The sequence below is a fragment of the Gopherus evgoodei genome, chromosome 2, assembly GCF_007399415.2.
Source record: "Gopherus evgoodei ecotype Sinaloan lineage chromosome 2, rGopEvg1_v1.p, whole genome shotgun sequence".
Classification (NCBI taxonomy): Eukaryota; Metazoa; Chordata; order Testudines; family Testudinidae; genus Gopherus; species Gopherus evgoodei.
The window spans coordinates 181,340,470-181,353,936 of record NC_044323.1 but is presented as its reverse complement, the minus strand read 5'-3'; the positions used below and the strand labels follow the sequence as shown (position 1 = coordinate 181,353,936).

At 46.4% G+C, this 13,467-nt stretch overlaps 1 long non-coding RNA gene across 1 annotated transcript; it reads left to right on the top strand.

Moving 5' to 3' along the window:
* Positions 1 to 9,286: 9,286 nt before the first annotated feature.
* Positions 9,287 to 12,746, top strand: LOC115645152. The gene is made up of 3 exons (XR_003998665.1): positions 9,287 to 9,927; positions 10,102 to 10,176; positions 12,649 to 12,746. It is a non-coding gene; the product is annotated as an uncharacterized LOC115645152 (long non-coding RNA).
* The last annotated feature ends 721 nt before the right edge of the window (positions 12,747 to 13,467 follow it).

Genomic DNA, 13,467 nt, shown 5'->3' with positions numbered 1-13,467 from the left:
AATGAAAATACTATATGGGAGGGAATAAAACAGAGGGCAGCAGTAAGTGGGTAGATAGCAATATACCCAAGCTCTGTGGTGTCATCCCTTTGGCCAGTCAGTGACATCTTATATAGTGGAGTCACTGTATTTGATGTCACAAAATGAGTGTCTGATAATGGCGCCAAATGAACAAATTACCTGCAAAATTAATTTTGAAAGCCCTCAGGAAAGTCAATGGGAGTTAGGCGCCTAACCTGCTTAGGCGCTTTTGTAAATCATGAGGAGTACCTAGCTGCATTTTTAGGTGCTGAAATGCCTTTGGAAATCTGGCTCCTCCTCCATTTCTGTGCTATTCATGTGCCTGACATGAAACCCACAATGAGTTATTTTCTTTACACTTTCCTAATTCAAAAATCGTGTCAATAAATAAAAATCATCTGCTCTTGTGCTAGACTCATTTATTACAACCAAGAGGTAAAGCTCTGAAAAGGAAGGTTTATAATGAAAATGCGGAGCCCACATTGTTACTCCTCTCAAAAACCGATTTCATATGCAGTATACTCCCATTTATCCAAAACCCTGTTATCAGAACCCCCGCATTATCTGAACCTCTTCCCTTGTCCCCCAGCATGAGATACATACTTCAGAGGGAAGGTATCTCATGCTGGGGGACAAGGGAAGAGGTTCAGATAATGAGGAGGTTTGGATAATAGAGCAGAGACCTCCCGGCCAGGACTGGTAGGAGAAGGAGGAGGATGAGCCCTCACCTACGGCTATGGGGGAGGCCACCCATCTGCTCAGTGGCTCTTGCAGCACCTCAGGGAGCCTTGTGCAGCCCCACTGCTACAGGAGTGAATGAGCAGGACTGTGACATCAGGGCTGCAGAGGGCTCCCTGTGCTGCCACAGGGCCAGTGATACCAGATCTCTGCAAGGTGCAGTGGTGGTGGTGGTGGTAGTAGGGATGTGGTCCTGGCAGGGTAGAGCAGAGACCCTTGGCCAAGACTGCGAGGAGGAGACCCCATCTGCAGAGGAAGCCACCCCACTGCTGAATGGATCCTGCCCTCTCAATAATCCAAACTCCCAATTACCCAAATAAAATCCATGTCCCCTGTGCTATTCAGGTAATCGGGAGTATACTGTAAGCCTAAAACAAAGTGTGTGAATGCCAACATGCCATCTTCTCCAGTGATTGAGCATTTGGCAATAAAACCAAATCTAATTTCTTTCCTTAGAATCATAAAATGAAATGGTCAGAAAATGACATTGGTGCAGTAGTGTGGAACAGTCATAACATGCTATAGACTTAGGACAAAATGACAGAGGAAAGAAAAGTTATGGCCAAGTCACATAGTGAATGAAAAATGCATGCCAATAAGCTTGGTTTTGCTAGATTTTCTCGAAGTCAAACAGCCTTGAGATGGTAGCTCTTTGATCCATAGTCAGCTAAACTATTTTATAAGTCTTACGAGTCAGTACATAAGGTTGCTGGCAGACTAACAGCTTTCCCAATAAAAATGGTGTAATGAAGATTTATTCAATCCATCACAGAATGTCACTGAGGCAATTTGCCCAGTACTGTCCAGACATGTAAAAACACTGGACTGAAGATCTAAGTTCAGTTCCGGGTCACTGACTTCCTGTATGATCTTAGGCAAATCAGTCCCTTTGTGCTGCCATGTCCCGTCTGTAGAAAGGGGCTAACAGCGTTTCTTTTCTCCCACCCTTCGTTTAGACGCTAAACTCTTCAGCAGAGTGACTGTCTCGTATATGTTTGTACAGTGCCTCGCACAATGACACCCCACTCTGGTATTTTTCCCCTTTTGGGTGCAGCACGTAAACAGGGATTTATAGCAATGAAATTAACGTCTCAGCACTGTGATTTTTACGTGAATTGCTGTAACTGTATCCCTAATCTACCCATTGAAGTTGCCCAGGAGTAACAGAGGACAGAATTTGGCCCAAGCACTGTTCAGACTGAATTCATAAAAGGACATTGCAATTCTCCTGTCTCCCCTTTTTATTTGCCTGCCACACTCCTACCCCACTGACCCACGCCACTCTACCCTAAAGAAGCAGGAAAGTGGCTGATTGCAGAAAACATGGGCTCTGATCTTCAACCACTTGTGCCCTTGTATAAAGTTACTCACATGTGTAGTGAATGACTGGAATCCTGGTGAGTAACTAGCTGCTTTCGTTCAGGAAGCTGAGGCACATGCTCCTATGAAGCATGAGCAAGAGTGAACTTTCCACAAGCCAGACTGCTCTGTGGTCTCCAGACTATGTAACACAGCCAACGGTCACATGAAGCCCTGTTTCAAAGTCAACATGTGACTTTCTGTAGCAACAATTCCTGTCACATTTTATTCATTAAGCTGTTTTATTTATTCTTTCCATTGGCTTGCTGCACTGGTCAGCAAGTCTCTGGGCACATAGACATACTTAAAACCCCACATGCATACACTATTCAAATCCTCCTCAGGCTAAAGAGACACTGAAAAGATCTCCTACCCCTGCTAAACAAGCCCATCCAAACTAAACCTCTCCTTTCTAAACTCACTTGCTTGGATCAACCTTGCAGCGTGCCACAGAGCACAGCAGCCTGGTTCTGTCAGGCAAAGTGGAAGAGCTAATTACTGAGTCAAGCGCCCTCCACTGAGATCTCCAGCTCACAGCCCTCATGGAAACCTCTTGGAGCTCTAAGCTCTAGCAGCCCCATAGATCCCAACTTTTAGGTACTTAGGACACTAATGGCCAAATCCTCAGCCCAGTGCCTAAACTCAAGGAGCTGGGCTGGATAATAGACTGATGCGTGGGGGTGGGGAAATCTTTCCCTCCATGCCATGAAGTCTGCTTTAGCTCCCCTTTTGCCCACATCCTTCACAAGAGCAAGCACAAGAGGATCTGTACTGTGGGGGATTCCCTGGCCCTGATGCCAAACATCCCCCAGTCTACCCCTGTATGGTGCAGAACACAGATTCCGTGCAGGGGACTGTGCAGCAAACATGGTGTGCACTCCATGTCTGATCCCTCAAATTCTTTTCCTCCCGATGACACCAAGCTATGCTGACCGGGGACCTTACACAGCCATGGAGGAGGTGGCTGGAATTGCCCCAAAAAGAAATGTGGCCGCATCTGTACATCTGGGACATCAACCACAAAATGTTTCCTAGAAGAACATGGACACATTGAATTGCATCTGGAAATGAACAGGAAGCTAATTATTGTTAGCTATTGTTACTGTCATTTCTTAATACGTTCACTGTTTAAAATATTCATACTTGGCTCTGCTCTAGTTGCGGTCCAGCTGAGGTCTCTCAATGTGCTTTACAAATAGTAGTGAATTAAGCCTCACAGCAGCCCTATGAAGTGGGGAGGTGTTTTGCAGAGACAGAGAGTGGCTAACGACTTGCCCAATACATGCTCTTTGTGTGTCATGTCCTCTAGGCTGGCTCTGCTTGGTTTTTAAGCTTGACTCATGCAGTGACGAAATGGCAAAAGGACCTCAACAACCACAAGTGTACAGCTCCTGCCCAGGGTGGTTACATTTCCTGTGCAGCCTGAAGGCATATCACTCTCATTTTCACTATGATAAACAAAACCCTTTAAAAGCTCTCTTGCTTTAAAGTGTTTCTCAGATGTTTGTGCAAGGGGCCTGTCTAAAAGTTTAAAAGAGGAAGCAGGAGGGTAGGTAAAGAAGAGAGGGGAAAGGAACATGGGATAAAATCCAAAGGCATGGACCACTGTGACAGGCACTTATTGTCTTTATTTATATGATAAATCATAGATTATTAGGGATCTCAGGAGAGCATCTAGTCCAACTCCCTGCTCAAAGCAGGGCCAATCCCTAAATGGCCCCTTCAAGGATTGAACTCACAACCCTGGGTTTAGCAGGCCAATGCTCAAACTGAGGGCATGTCTTCACTGCAGTCAGCCTAGGCTCTTACTTGGGTGTTATTCCCCTCCCATCCATGCACCAAATCCTCTCACCCAAGTTTGGTGCTGCTTTATACCCAAGCTACCTGGCACAGAGTAGGTGCCTGATTCAGAGCTCGGATGCTGCTTTTACTTAGCCTGGTAACCTGCCCACTATGCAATGAGGATACAGGCTGAATCTGTCGAGTGCTGCTGACAGCCCTCCAACGCCTTCCCACAATTCTTTTATGTGTCCAGAAGGACAGGCAAGTTCTCCCACAATTCACTGGGAAAAATCATAGAGTGGCTCAGCTTACGGCAGCACAAAGAGCCGTACAATATGCTCCAGAACTCCTCAGGACGCATACAGGGGAGCGCAGCACCAGTGAAGAGGATACAGTAACTTGGATAGGGCTTGGCAGTGTGGCTGCTCATAGGCAGCCCAGGCTAACTTGGGTGCTTAGATCTGGATGCTGATACCAGGATAATTCTGCAGTGGAGAAACACCCTGAGAACAGATGAGTGTGTAACCAACACAAAAGGTGTGACACACACAGCCTGACAAAACCAGGAAATTCTAAATCCAGGCTGAGATTTTGTCTTGTTAACTTTTGCCAGGGGCATAGCGGCGGGGGGACAAACTGAGAAATTAGAGGCCCAACTGCCTGATTTACAGAGGAAGGTGCAGATCTGGGCCCTTGGTTTATGTCACTGCTTCAGCTTGTTTCTCAGGTAATTCTCTGATTTAAACACACAAAAAGAACAGAAGGCATTTCCCCCAGTCTAAAAGTAGCTATTCTGGTCTCCCAGCTGAATATTGGACATTAACACACAATTATTACATACATCTTTAGGCTCTTTCTTATAATTGTAATCCCCTCCCCCATTGTAAGCGATATCAGAAATCCCAGTGCTTTGTGTGTGGCAATGCTAAACCATGGACAGAGACAAAGAGAATTAGAGGACAAATGAAGGATGTTCTTGATAATGTGTTGTCTTCCTCCTCCTCCTTTTGACACAGATCCTGCAGTCCTAACATACGCAAATTGCCATTGTAAAGATTTGTCTGCATTAGCACTGCAGGATCAGGCCCTTTGTGCTTTAGAAATGTCTCTTCCCACTCTGGTCTCCCTTGAACATTTTCTTTTATCAGAGCTTCCCTTGCTCCATAGCCTGGACTCAAAAATGCAGCAATTCCTATATTTAGGCAATCTCCTAAAGCTTGTTTGGCTTTTCCTAAAAGAGCAGGTTGCTCACAAAATGCTGTTTAATCTTCTTGCACTTTCATATTTCACAGCAAAAAAGAGCTAATAATGTTACAGCTCAATTGCCCCTTATTCATGGGAGTGATATTTTTCATTATCTTCCCTTCTTAGAGCAATGACTAACAGCACTGTCAGCTTTTGATCAGTGTAGAAATCACATATGTTTTAGAAAGAGAAAATTTATCATTGTTGGCTAACCCAGATAGCTTAGTAATTACGTACTTTGCATTGCCATGGAGAGAAGGATAGAGCCTATAACATAGGGCCTGTGGGGCTTAGGGAAGAGATGAAAGTGGGTCAAATGGAGGATTAGCAGTGCTGTATAAGGAATTCTTAGGGGCTTCTACTGGAGCAAACAGTGAACTCTAACTCAGGAGACCTGGGTTCTATTCCTGGCTCCACAACTGGTCTGCAGGATGACCTTGGGCAAGTCACTTCATTGCTCTGTGCATCAGTTTTCCTATCTGTAATATGGGAATAATTTGTAAAATGCTATGAGATCTACTGACGATAAGAGCAGGTGTTATTATCTGAAATTTAGTTTCTTCTTTGTTATTAGGTGGATCTTAAAACAATGAGCCTTATGTATTCATTGTAAACATATTTCTGCACCTGGCAAAAAGCACTGGTAAATATAAAGAGACACTTCAATCAGGCTTAGTACAGCTCCTTCTAACTTGGCTGGAGAGTCTTTTCATTTTGGGCAGCTGGCGGAGCTGCTGCCTAGAAACCACAAGAGTTTCAGCTAGGGTGATGTGCAGGATGAGCGCACACACAGCCATTCAATGGGGGAGTGGTTTCTAACGGAACAGATCTGCTCAAGTGTTGATTTACCAGGCAGTGGACCTATCTCACAGCCCCAGCTGATGGCCTCCTCATACAGTTATTGCACCTTTGACTCATTCTTGGATTCGTTTATGTTCATGTGAAAAATGATTTTTCAGCTCACTCTTCTAGAATTACAAACACTGGTACTTATACTGGTAATTGTGCTGTCTTTGACTCACTGGCACTGGGGGATGTCGGATAAGGTTTTGCTGTGTGCTAATGGGAAGTGTTCACTGTGACCCTAAGAGCCCTTCAGTGCCAACTGGCAAAGGGTCCCCTGTTCTGTTACAGCCACTCCTATCAGATCTGACAAACTCAGTACACATAATACATGGCATTTACAGTATTTAACCATAAAGGTCATGTGGGGTGTCAGATGAAAGCTGATGTCATACTGATCCTCATAATTATTGTGTCATGTACATTCGGGTGATATTTAAGAAGTTGTAGGTATGTACTGAAAATATATTGTAGGGCCGGTGTCCCTGGCAGGGTTGACCCACGAGGTTTTCCTAGACAAAGGAATGCTGATTTATCTGTGTTCATTGTAAATTAACATTGCAAGCCAATATACTGCAAACCCATTTATATAGGGAACCAATATGGGGATGTGAACTCAACAGGGGATAGCACAGCGGAGTCTGTACCCCAGGAGTCAGCCTGACGGGGGGAACAAAGACAATGGATTTGGGGAAGTAAAAGGAGAAGCAAAAGGACATTTTGATGTCACTGAGGAACACCTGTGGCGGGGTATGTGTGGGGGTGTTATTTGTGAATGTTCTGGATGCTGAACTGAAACTAGCAAGCTCTACAGAAAAGGTTTAGGTGAGATAAGACTGCTTTAGATATGGATTGTAGCCAGTTAAGTTTTGAGCTCAAGGAAGAGTGTTATATTTTGTTTTACTTGTAACCTGCTGTTCTTTTTACAATTGCTCACTGTCTCTTAAATCTTAACCTTTGTTAATAAACATGCACTGTATTTGTTTTCACTATAAATAGATTACAGTGCTGGGTTGTTACACCGGAGCTGACAGTTGACTCAAACAAGCTGGTGTGTGTATAGTATATTTCCTTGGGAGTAGTGAACCTGGTAATTATTGTGAGTGCCCTGTGACGGGCTGGACACTTCAGAGGAACACTCTTCAAGAAGGCTCAGGATGCACTTGTTGCTAACCTGCAAAGCAAAGTGGGACAGGCAAAGTCCTGAGGAGAGTGCTTGAAAGACTGGTGCTGTACAGGTGCTAGTGTAAAAAAAAGCCTTCCATTTCTTCCAAGTATTATTTACTTTCCATCACTATATAAATAATAAAATTGTATATTATGTACATTGCATCATATATGCTGTTGATTGGTTATTAATGACCGCTGTTTCACATGTGTGGGTCCCTGCCACTCCCTGGGGGTGTGCACGTGTGTGGGTCCCCGCTGCTTCCTGACCCCTTCATTGAAGCAGATGTGCAGGTTACTGGCCTAGGAACTGCAGGGCAGCAGTGGACATGGGGCTGGTTCAAGGCAGGGGCTGACTGGAGGTAGGGTCTGGCTGCAGGCAGGGCAAGGGGTGCGGGGCTGGCTGGAGACAGGGGAGTGTGGGGCGGGCTGGCTTCAGGCAGGGCCACAGGGGGGTGCAGCAGGGGTTGGCAGGGCTGGAGACAGGAGTATGGGACTGGCTGGCTTCAGGCAAGGGGGTGCAGCAGGGGTTGGCTGGAGACAGGGCAGAGCGGGCAGTGCAGGGCTGGTGCGGGCAGGGATGTGTGGCAGGGGTTAGCTGGAGACAGGGCAGGGGGTTTAGTAGGGGCTGGCTGTGGGCAGGGGGTGCAGAGCTGGCTGCAGGCAGCGGGGGCGGGGCTGGTGCAGGCAGGGCAGGGGGTGCAGCCGAGGCAGCTGGAGCCCCGGCCCTTTAAAAAGCCCCCAAGCCCCCTGCAATCCCAGGGCTCTGGGGGCTATTTAAAGGGCCCGGGGCTTCCCTGCTTCTACCCCGCCCTGGACCTTTTAAATAGCCGTGGGAGCCCTGGGGAATGCATGGGGGCGGCGGGGCTCTGGCAGCTATTTAAAGGACCAGGGTGGCAGAGGCAGCTGGAATACCCCAGGGCTCTGGGGGCTATTTAAAGGACCCGGAGCTCCAGCTGGGGGCACGGGTCTTGTTGCGCTCCAGCCGGAGCTCCAGCCGGGGCCGCGGGGCTTGTCGCGCTCTGGCCGAAGCTCCGGCTGGGAGAGCGAGGCTGTGGGGCAGCCGCACTCCCACCGGCGCTTTGGTCAGGGGAGCGGGGCCATGGAAGACCCCGGAGCAGACCGCAGCCGGGGTAAGTAAAAAAATTTAAAAGGCGCCTAAAGCGCGAGGCTCTCTAAGGCGCGGGGCCCAATTCCCAGGAATCGGGCGAATCGGCCTAAAGCCGGCCCTGAATGTGCCTAAGATGCGACTTGCCTGTATATACAACCATACAAGGCCTAGCTACGTATGCATACTGCTACATGGGTTCTGGTGGCTTCAGCAGTAGAAGATCAGGAGCCCCACTCGAGGGCCTACCAATTATTTGAAGAGAAACTACCCAATTCCAGTCATCAGGAAGATTATTGTGCCCTGGTTGTTCATATACCATGTGTAGGGTCCTACCAAATTTGTGGCCATGAAAAACAAGTCATGGACTGTGAAATCTGGTCTCTCACTGTGAAATTTGGTCTTTTGTGTCCTTTTACCCTATACTATACAGATTTCACAGAGGAGACCAGCGTTTCTCAAACTGGGGGTTCTGACCCAAAAGGGAGTTGCAGGAGGTCACAAGGTTATTTTAGGGGAGTCACGGTATTGCCACCTTTACTTCTGCACTGCCTTCAGAGCTGGGGGGCTGGAGAGCAGCAGCTGTTGGCCAGGCGCCCAGCTCTGAAGGCAGCACCCCATCAGCAGCAGTGCAGAAGTAAGGGGGCAATACCACAACCTCCCCTGACAATAACCTTGCAACCGCCTCCCAGAACTCCTTTGGGTCAGGACCCCTACAATTACAACACTGTGAAATTTCAGATTTAACTAGCTGAAATCATTAAATTTACAATTTTAAAAATCCTACTATCGTGAAATTGACCATAATGGACCATGAATTTGGTAGAGCCCTAATCATGTGGCAGAAACCAGCATGGCTTGCTAAGAGCCGGCCTCACTCTATGAAACCCAATGTTCCTAGGGGGTCTCTTAGCCTAACAGGAGCTTCAACTGTTGCAAAGGGAAAGGGAGCAACTTATTTTAATTTAAGAAGAAAAAATAAACAGTTGCAGAGGCCTTCTGTGCTACCTGGTGAACGCAGGATTAACTCCAGTTCATTTTCCTGTTCCCCTTGTTTAAGTGTTCAGAGGAAGTTCTATAGCAGAGGCTTGCAATCTTTTTCTTTCTCAGTCCCCCCACCAACATGCTATAAAAAGTCCACAGCCCACCTGTGCCCCAACAACTGTTTTTCTGCATATCCAGTAGATTAAAAACTGTATTAAACTGATAGTTCTACAGTTAAATACACATTGAAAAAAGGATAAGATAGTACTAAAATTAAAACATGAATATTATGTTCAAGTATTAATATGGCCAAGCCCTGCCGCCCAGGGCAGAAGCCCAAGCCCAAGCCCTGCCACCTGGGGCTAAAGCTGAAGCCTGAGCCTCACTGCACAGCACCCCTGTGGCATGGGGCCCCAGGCAGTTGCCCTGCTTGCAACCCCCTAATGCTGGCCCTACTGAAGCCAGTAGGTTTCAGCATATCATGCAGGAAAATGAACACGTGTTCTGGTAATAAAGAAAAGAAAAAGCAATGTGTCCAAATAGCATGAGGTGAAACAGCTTTTATTTTTTGCATGCGCTCTGGTTTCTTTTGGCAGACCCCTCCTGAAACCCAGTTGAGAACCACGGTTCTATAGGACTGAGTGCTTCAGAGACAAAAGGAGAAAAATGCTTTTGGGAAGGTAAGCCCTCCAGACACTGAGATAGTCCATGAAATAACCAACTGAATACAAAATGGAAATCCCCTGTCTTTGTGAGGCATTGCGAGGAGTGGGGTGTGTTTGTAGAGGGGATTTGAGGGCAATTTGTTCCTTTATTTTAAAAGAGTTTAAATCTTTTTGCATTTTGGTTTTCAGGGCCCCGTTATTGGTAGCTGCGAGAGCTGCTTTTGACTGAAGAAATGAAAGATCTTGGAAATTCGAATGCTACAGGTGACTTCTGAAGCGAAGGCAAGATGTCCAGAATGTTTCCAAGTGTGACAAATTGCACAAAAACGTTTTTGAGTTTTGCCCCCAAAAGCAAACAGATGCCAGACTGTTCACCCAAAGAACTCTGGGGTTTGGTGCTTCACTTTTCCTTTGTCATGCTGACACTCTCTATAGGGAGCTCCTCTGAATAAGTAATAGTGGGGTTTGTTTGTTTTCTAAGTTACCCATTTATTCATTTCTTTCTTGACATTTCTCCTAAAGGTCTTCATCTGCTCTTTCCCCCGCTCCCTTTTCCTGTTTCGGCATCTTCCTCAGACTGATGAAATTCAAAGGAGTACTATTGTGAACTGAATTCCTCATGCTAGTTGTACCTTTTGTCTCAGGTCTGCTTCTGAGTCATTGTTACTTCAGCCAGTCATTGCTAATATTGCTATTCCGCCCCAAAGGGCTGTTGGATCACAGCAGTAGAGAAAATTAATTCACTGTTTGTTGTCACTGAACACTAGCTTCTTAGTGTCTATGGAGGAGAGAGAGGAAACAGCTCATAAATATTGTTCCATAAGCATTTATTAGAAAGGTGAGGTAATTATAATCGGAGTGGTGCTAAATAGAAGGCTGTGCAGAACCAGTGATCCCAATATCTTGCAGGTTTCAGTGGAAGTTTCAGGAAATGGGCAGCTGAGAATCCAAACAGAAAACCAATGGGAAGGAATTTTTTCCCCTGGTATTGTGTTCGTTGTACACAAAACACAGGTGCAAATGGGATCTGATCCAAGATGCATTGTCTTCAATGGGCTTTGGGACACACTCATAGCTGGTAATATTTGTTCTGCTGAGGGAGAAAATAACCACCTAGAAATCCTTTTAGTTTAAGGCAGGAAGATGCTGGAATGGGGAAACAGAGAACTAGGAGGACGAGGCCTCCCTTAATCATGTGGCTCACAGGGGATGGATCATCCCTTCTGCTTCTGCTCCAGTTTTAAAGAAACACTACACACATCCTCACTCCTGCAATAGGAGTGCCCCCATAGGCTTACCCGCTGTCTGTGAATAAGGAGAAGAGTACTTTCCTAGACTTATTGATCGATCAGTAGAATTCATCCTGACAGGCTAATGCCTGTTTCCTTTTGTACAATCCAGCAGTATTTGGTGATTAAAACTTAATGACTATGCATACTGTGTAGCTTCTTAAGATCTCCCCCTCTCATCAAAACAGGGCCGCCCAGAGGGGGGGCAAGTGGAGCAATCGGCCCAGGCCCCGCAAGCCCTGGCCCGGCGGCTGTCCGGGTCTTCGGTGGCATTTCGGCAGTGGGGGGCCCTTCAGTGCTGCCCAAGACGCGAAGCGACTGAAGGGCCCCCCGCCACCAAAATGCCACCCAAGACCCGGACCACCGCCAGGTGAGTACAAGCACCACAGGTCCCCCGCTTTGTCCCAGGCCCCCTGAATCCTCTGGGCAGCCCTGCATCAAAAGGTATGTTTGCACTACTATATGGCTAACCTCTGTGCATGGCAGAGCTTTCCCAGTCTCCTAGAGGTACTGAGTTTGAAATTTCTCAGTTTAAAGCACAATCCAGATATCTCCAGCCTCAAACGTCTATTGGTACAGAAACTGAAAAGATTAAAATTGAACAGTTTGTTAATAACCTGCTTCACAGATTACATTTTTGTTTAGTCCTATGGTTATTTGGAGACTCCTGGAGAGATCCCACGTAGGAGAAAAATGAGACTTTAAAAATTGACATTGCTGTGCAGGACTGGGAAAAAAGATATGGGCCCAGGCACAATCCTGTGATGTGAGGACCTGACATGAAGTTAGGCAATCTTGGGGTTTGTAAATTTCATTCAACTTGTTCTAAACTCTGAGGTGTACTCATCTCTCAAAGGTTTTATAGGCATTCATTCTGTTTCTGTATTTAGTCAAGTCAATAAGCACAGCACTGAGGCTGAAAAAATTCACCTGAAACAGCAGGGTTCACTTGCCATATGACAGCAGACCATAATAATAATAATATGATCAACCTCATATATAGCTTACAGTTTCATCTCAAAGCACTTTACAAAGGAGGTCAGTGTCTCATTTTACAGATACGGACACAGGAATTTAAGTATTTTGACATACATATTCCACATGCGATTTCTCAGCCCTGGTCTACACTATGAGTTCAGGTTGAATTTAGCAGCATTAGATCGATTTAACCCTGCACCCGTCCACACGACGAATCCATTTTTGTCGACTTAAAGGGCTCTTAAAATCAATTTCTGTACTCTTCCCTAATGAGAAGATTAGCACTGAAATAGACTTTGCTGGGTTGAATTTGGGGTAGTGTGGATGCAATTCGACGGTATTGGCCTCCAGGAGCTATCCCAGAGTGCTCCATTGTGACAACTCTGGACAGCACTCTCAACTCAGATGCACTGGCCAGGTAGACAGAAAAAGCCCGTAAACTTTTGAATTTCATTTCCTGTTTGGCCAGCATAGCGAGCTCAGAGGAGACCGTGCAGATTTCATCAGCAGAGGTGACCATGGAGTCCCAGAATCACAAAAGAGCTGCAGCATGGACCGAACGGGAGGTACTGGATCTGATCACTGTACAGGGAGAGGAATCTGTGCTATCAGAACTCCACTTCACCCCAGAGGACTGCCAAAGCAACAGAAAGCTGGCATTCAATAAGTTTTGAAGTGCAGTGTGGCCTTGTCCTTCCCTCCTCCCCTCCTCTACCACCCCACCTGGTGCTTCCCTCTTCCCCCACCGCTCCTGGACTACCTTGGCAGTTATCCCCCCATTGGTGTGGTGAATTAATAAAGAATGCATGAATTTGAAACAACAGTGACTTTATTGCCTCTGCAAGTGGTAATCAAAGTGGGGAGAGGAGGGCGGTTGGCTTACAGGGAAGTAGAGTGAACCAAGAGGGCGGGTTTTCATCAAGGAGAAACAAACAGAACTTTCACACCATAGCCTGACCAGTCATGAAACTGGTTTCCAAAGCTTCTCTGATTCGCAACGCGCCCTGCTGTGCTTTTCTAACCACCCTGGTGTCTGGCGGCGCTTAATCAGTGGCCAGGTGATTTGCCTCAACCTCCCACCGCACCATAAACATCTCCTCCTTACTGTCACAGTTATTGTGGAGCACACAGCAAGCAGTAATAACAATGGGAATATTGGTTTAGCTGAGGTCTAACCTAGTCAGTAAACTGCACCAGCGAGCTTTTAAATGTCCAAATGCACATTCTAACACCATTCTGCACTTGCTCAGCCTATAATTGAACTGCTCCTTACTACTGTACAGGCTTC